The sequence below is a fragment of the Somniosus microcephalus genome, chromosome 17, assembly GCF_052327205.1.
Source record: "Somniosus microcephalus isolate GS21.2 chromosome 17, FLI_Smic_1.0, whole genome shotgun sequence".
Lineage (NCBI taxonomy): Eukaryota > Metazoa > Chordata > Chondrichthyes > Squaliformes > Somniosidae > Somniosus > Somniosus microcephalus.
In genome coordinates this window covers 55,550,267-55,556,799 of record NC_141003.1, presented here as the reverse complement: position 1 = coordinate 55,556,799, position 6,533 = coordinate 55,550,267, and positions in this window count along the sequence as shown.

Genomic DNA, 6,533 nt, shown 5'->3' with positions numbered 1-6,533 from the left:
TAATTCACTCTCTAAATCCCCCGGGATGAATGTATCTGAGCTGGTCCCCGGGTAGGAGGCAGGTGAGTGATAGCATAGCCGATATAATGAGGGCTGGCTCACCTGCCTGAGGCACGCCTAGAAAAAGAGAGAAAGATTACAATTATCTCCTGATAAGCAAACGTTTACATAGTAAAAAGAATAATATAGTAAATGACTTAAGTACATGTTTTGCTGACAGGTAGTGAATTGGAGAATAGAGTAGAAGGAGGAGCAGCAGAAATTGCTAATGAGTCCGGAGCTTGGGGTAAACTTCCCCCTTTCCGACCTCCAGCACCCTCTTCCACCGGCTTTCGCAGGATTTTGAAGGCTCCTTTTTCATCTGAAAACACAGCGTCACTATCCACGTGTACGCTGACGACACCCAGCTCTACCTCACTACCACTTCTCTCGACCCGCCACAGTCTCTAAATTGTCTGACATCCAGTTCTGGATGAGCAGAAATTTTCTCCAATAAAGCCATTGTCTTCGGTCCCCACCACAAACTCCGTTCCCTAGCCATTGACGCCATCCCTCACCCTAACATCTGTCTGAGGCTGAACCACACTGTTCGCAACCCTGGTGTCATATTTGACCTTGAAATGAGCTTTCGACCACATATCTTCAGCATAATGAAGACCACCTATTTCCACCTATTTTGCCTGTCTCCGCCCTTGCCTTGTGAAGAAATAAGCCATATTCAGAAAAATACACCATTCTATAAAAGAATTCTGACTTTATTAAAACATGACAAACTGGGCTTGAAAATCAGAAAACCTAACAATGGAGAAGCTGTGAACAGCATACAGGCTATTGAGATAAGATAAGTTGTTGACACTGAATCAATAGCTTTATTGAAACAGGAGGTTGGAAGTTCCTGAAAGTCTGAAGGTTTGGAAAGAACACAATGGTACACCCAGTTAAAGAGTCTTAAACCAACACTTTGGAAAGAATCACATAAATTAAAGAAACATATGCCTTCGTAAAAATGGCATCAAATGAAACATGAGAGACATAATTCTTAATGCAATCAGCTGAGGTAACTAAGAAGACAATGGTGCACCCGGTTGAGGTGTTTTTAATTTACACATTGTAAAAAGATACAAACAGAAGACCTTGGTAAGAATGACATCAAATAGATGCACCAGCCATCACATTGTTTTTGTGTTAAGCTTGAGACACCTACACAGGAGACATAATTCTTAATGCTACAAGCTGATCTAACTGTACAAATAGCAGGGGTCAGCAGAAAAATGACTAGAGATAATTAGCTTACATCAGCAGAAAACTTCAAATGAAATACCACTGAGAAAGGGTATAAAAATTGAACTTTCAAATGGGAAGATAGATTCGCTTGAAGGGGCAAAGCGATTCTCGGCTTCAGAGGCAAGCTCTGTAAGTCTACAACTCTCTGTATCTCGGGGATCAAGGTATTGTACTGTATTTGATTTTGGTGGATATCCTGGAATAAGACTAAGAAATGTAAAAATGTAACGAAGTTAAGATTTGAGAATAAGGATCTCTGACAATAGAATTGTAAGATTTCTGTTTTTGGAACTGTTAATGTTGCGATTGAAACACCTACTGTAATTACATGTCGGTTCTTTAATAAATCTATATATTTCTGTAATCTCCTCCCGCCCCACAACCCCCCTGGGATATCTGTACTCCTCTAATTCTGCCCTCTTGAGCATCCCTGATTATAATCGTTCAACCATTGGTGGCTGTGCCTTTTGTTGCCTAGGCACTAAGCTCTGGAATTCCCTGCCTAAACCTCTCCGCCTCGCTACCTCTCTTTCCTCCTTTAAGATGCTCCTTAAATGCAGTGCTCCTTAAATTCGGTGGCGCCCCCATGGAGTCTTACTGAACCAATTGCTGACTTACACTTAACCTCTTTATTTCCATAGGGTCTCCTGTGTCACCTGATCTTACCAGGTTCATTCTTGTGTGTTTTCCCACTAAGTTATTTTTAAACATTTATTTTTTTTCTTATCTGTCTGTTTTGCTACCTTATCAGTCTAGTTTCTATGGTTGCATAGATACCAGTCCCAGCTGCACCTTGTTTTTCTCAAGTTATTATAATTCCCATCTTTTCAAGGTCTGTGACTTCATGTCTTTTAGTTTGAATGCTCTGTTGTCTATGCTGTTTTATTAAAGTCAGTCAAGTTAGCTTCTTTTCCCATCTACCAATGCTGCAAGCTGGTTATCATTGGTTACTTTGCTTTGTGAGTTAATTATGATTACATAATTGTGAGTTTATATAAAGTAAGCATTAATAAGCAAATCAATGAGTTAATTAATAAGGAAATTAGCTATGATTTCACACTAAGCTAACCCTTTGTAAATAACTATTGAATTATATAGTATTTCTTTACCTTGAATTTCTTACCATTGTGGGAACCTAATTAATCTAAACAAGAGTTTCAAACTGATGTGCTGTTTCTATGATTTTTTTCAAACTGCCCTAATTCAGACAGAATCAATCTTTTATATTCCAGAAAATGTTACCAGGACTTCCTGGATTTTTGAATATCCCATCACTCAACTTTAAAAATGAGCTATCAGTCATACACAAACCAAATCAATTACACTGTTTAAATTTGAATGATTCCTCACTCCAGCCTGTAACCAATAAAACTGGAAACATGTCTTGAAAGCGTGGTACAAGGGGACCAAGGGGAAGATGCCATGCAGCTTGCAGTCATCTTTTTAACTGCTTATGTTGTGTAACTGGATTTAAAAGAAGAGTCACTACACAAAAATACCTATTTTTTGGCACACAGCCCATACTGAGTGCGATGACACATACATCAAACAGTTAGCACATTAGATGTCAGCTGTGCCTCAGTTGGTAGCACCCTCACCTCTGAGTCAGAAGGTTGTGGGTTCAAGTCCCACTCCAGGCTGACACTGCAGTGCTGAGGGAGTGCTGCACTTTTGGATGAGATGTTTAACTGAGGCCCCGTCTGCTCTCTCAGGTGGATGTAAAAGATCCCATGGCACTATTTCAAAGAAGAGCAGGGATGTTATCCCTGGTGTCCTGGCCAATATTTATCCCTCAACCAAGGTAACAAAAAAAAAGATTATCTGGTCATTATCACTGCTGTTATTGCCTAATCCCATTTTCCAGCTCTTGGTCCGTAGCCCTGTAGGCTGTGGCACTTCAAGTACATATCCAAATCCTTTTAAATGTGATGAGGGTCTCTGCCTCTACCACCCTTTCAGGCAGTGAGTTCCAAACCCCCACCGCCCTCTGGGTGAAAAAAGTTCTCCTCTAATCCTTCTCCCAATTACTTTAAATCAATGGCCCCTGGTTATTGACCTCTCTGCTAGGAGAAATAGGTCCTTCCTATCCACTCTATCTAGGCCCCTCATAATTTTATACACCTCAATCAAGTCTCCCCTCAGCCTCCTCTGTTCCAAAGAAAACAACACCAGCCTATCCAGTCTTTCCTCATAGCTAAAATTCTCCAGTTCTGGCAACATCCTCGTAAATCTCCTCTGCACCCTCTCTAGTGCAATCCTGTGGTGACCAGAACTGTACGCAGTACTCTAGCTGTGGTAAGGTAAGGTTTGAAAGTATTTTAGGACAGCGTAAGGTGGAGAAGGCTAGAAATGCCCTACATTCTTAGTACACTGCATTCATTGAATGTCATGGTCCTCCTACCCTGGACAAACATTCTTTTATAGCAGCTTGATGTCTTCCAAATTTAAAACATCAGGATGTCTGCTCCATTAAGCTGCTAAAGGCTTTAAATCCTGCAGCAGGATATGAGCAACAGTGATCTCGCAATAAGAGGCAATTTTCGTACCTGGAGCTCATCCACAATGAGTAAATTAGGCTGACTGAAAACATAAATGGGGAAAGTGCACTGCAGATCAGGGATTCACACATCACCCTGCTCCTGGCTGTAACATGGACAGGATGTCTCTGCTTGGATGTTTTGGTCCTTATGTTGGATTCTGTAGGAAAAGGATAAATCATTCCTGTTTCGAATTAAGTTTATTTCATCCTTATCCTTTATAGAAATATATTATACAGTAAAACCTGTAAATAACAGTTCCCCCCACCACTGCCATATGCTCCTGCAGCAATGGTCCTTTAAATTCCCAACTCTTCCCTCAACAGTTGCCGAAATTATCTGTGCTGCGCAACCACCTTATAAAAGAAAATTTGTAGAATTGCCAGGGGTAATTTTCACCTTCGCAGCCCAGGTGTTAATCTGACGGAGCGTGTTTTAGAACCTGCCTGATTTTCATCTCACCCATTTCAATGTGATGAGAATCGGACAGGATTCTTCAATGGCTGAGGACTCGCTCCACCCAGGAGGTGAAGGTGAAAGCTTACCCCATTTTAAAAAAATGTTGTTGACAGGGGTCAGATCAAATATAACTTTAGAGGTAGTAATATGACAGAACTATAGATGTTTTAAGTATCATTGGACACACATGGAGCTAACTCCTTGCAAGTAAGTAGACTGCTTCGGTGTGTGCTTAGTGTAGGACTGATCCACAGGCACTTAACAATGAACATTATATTAAGCAGCTGTTGTTTGATAACACAGTACTCGAGGGCAATGACATTTGCTAATCTGCACTTCCTCAGCAATGAAAAACTGCTTGCTAAAATCACAAGGATTAATAAACAGGCTGCTGTGACAGTTCTCCTGGGGACCTTGTTTTGCAGTATTATATCCCCAATGCCCAGGAGCAGATTACATAAATGAGGCTCCTGTTTGTCACAAACTCAACTGTGAACACTGAAAAGAAAGAGAGTCATGAACAGGGTGTCAGCAGAAATGTATAACTAACCTTTTCAGGATGCAAAGGTCCATTGTCACAATCAAGAAGTCAAAATTAATCAACGGACTCTTTCACAAAAGAAAAAAAATCTAAAATAATTAATCTCCTGTAGCATTGTTCATGGACAAAATTAAATGTCTGCCCTTCTCTGCTTGTTTCCAATGATCTAATTCTTTCCATCCCACTCTCCCTGTTTTTCTGTTTGTCTTGAACTCGATCTACCTTTTTATTTTCCTCTCTGTACAGCTTTCACTGCTGTTTTCCACATATTCTCTGTTTATGTAAATCTCTCATTCCTCCCATCTCCTCTCGCTACTGTATGCCTCTCACCCTCTTTCTATCTATGTCTCTGTCTCTCTTTTATTTTCTGTGCCTGTTACTCTCGGCTTTTCCTTTCTTTTGAATGGTGATTGAGAGGCTGACTTCAGGCTCCAATCTTCAGATAGCCACAGACATGATCTCATCTCCCCATGGGTACAAGGCCATGGTTCTCCTATCAGATATCAGCGTAATCCTGAAACACTTTTTGGATTCGTCTGATGCACAGTCAATCTTTCAGTCAAATGATAGACTCAGAGCTAACTTGCATCACCATATTGGGCAGCATTTCCCAATTCCCTCCTATTTACATTGCCCATCGGTTTGTAAAATATCTTTTTGGAATGTTGGGAAATGGGTTTGTGAGAGGCTGGGATAGAGCTCGTGGCCAAATCCAAAAATCACACTATTCAGAATAGTACTGTCCTTGGTTAATGTTACTTCGCTTTTCAAAGCAACAATTATAATGTTACAGCAAATATATGATCCAGTGAAAATTATGTGTCTATCATTTATTATCAATATCATGACTGAACAATATTAGTGGGAATGTTATAAATTACATAAGAAATAATACAAAATATGCTTTTGATAAAGTGATATCACTCTGTATAGTGTTAAAACCACCTGAATGGAATGGTGGGACAGTCTTGGTAAGAAACTTACATGTCACAGCTTCAAAACTTGAACTGCTTTGTTGCTAAATATAGTTGATAGCATCACTGGTATATTTTAAGCTGACAGAGCAAGAAAATAGTTTAGCCGTTCCATTTCTAGCTGTACAGTAAAATATAACCTTTGCTGATCTACTTTGAGCCGTACAGCTGTGACACAAAAACAATGTTGGTTTTCTATCTAAAGCAAAGGTAGCATTTAAATAATAATCTCGCCCAGTAATTAATGTTGTAATTAAATTAGTCACGAATCATTGCCGAGAACTTACCGATCTTGATGATCTGTGTTACTAAAATATCGATAAAAACAAATATGCTGTCCATTCTCTCCACAGAGGCTGAGTATTTCCAGCATTTTTGGTTTTGTTTCAGAAGTCTGCACTTTAGGGGGGGGGGGCGGTTTTGTCACTGGAATTAGGGTTGTCAACCCTAGTTGGACATAATGTGGAGATGCCGGTGTTGGACTGGGGTGGACAAATGTGAGAAGTCACACAACACCAGGTTATAGTCCAACAGCTTTATTTGAAATCACAAGCTTTCGGAGCGCTGCTCCTTCGTCAGGTGAAGTGAAGAGATGCATATAGGCACAGCATATATAGTCAGAGACCACTGTCAGATGATTACAGGTAATCTTTCTAACTGCCCTTTATCACACCTCGGCAGAGAGATAATCACAGCAATCAAAGGTGTGAATGGTGTCAAAACAGGTCAGTCAGGAAA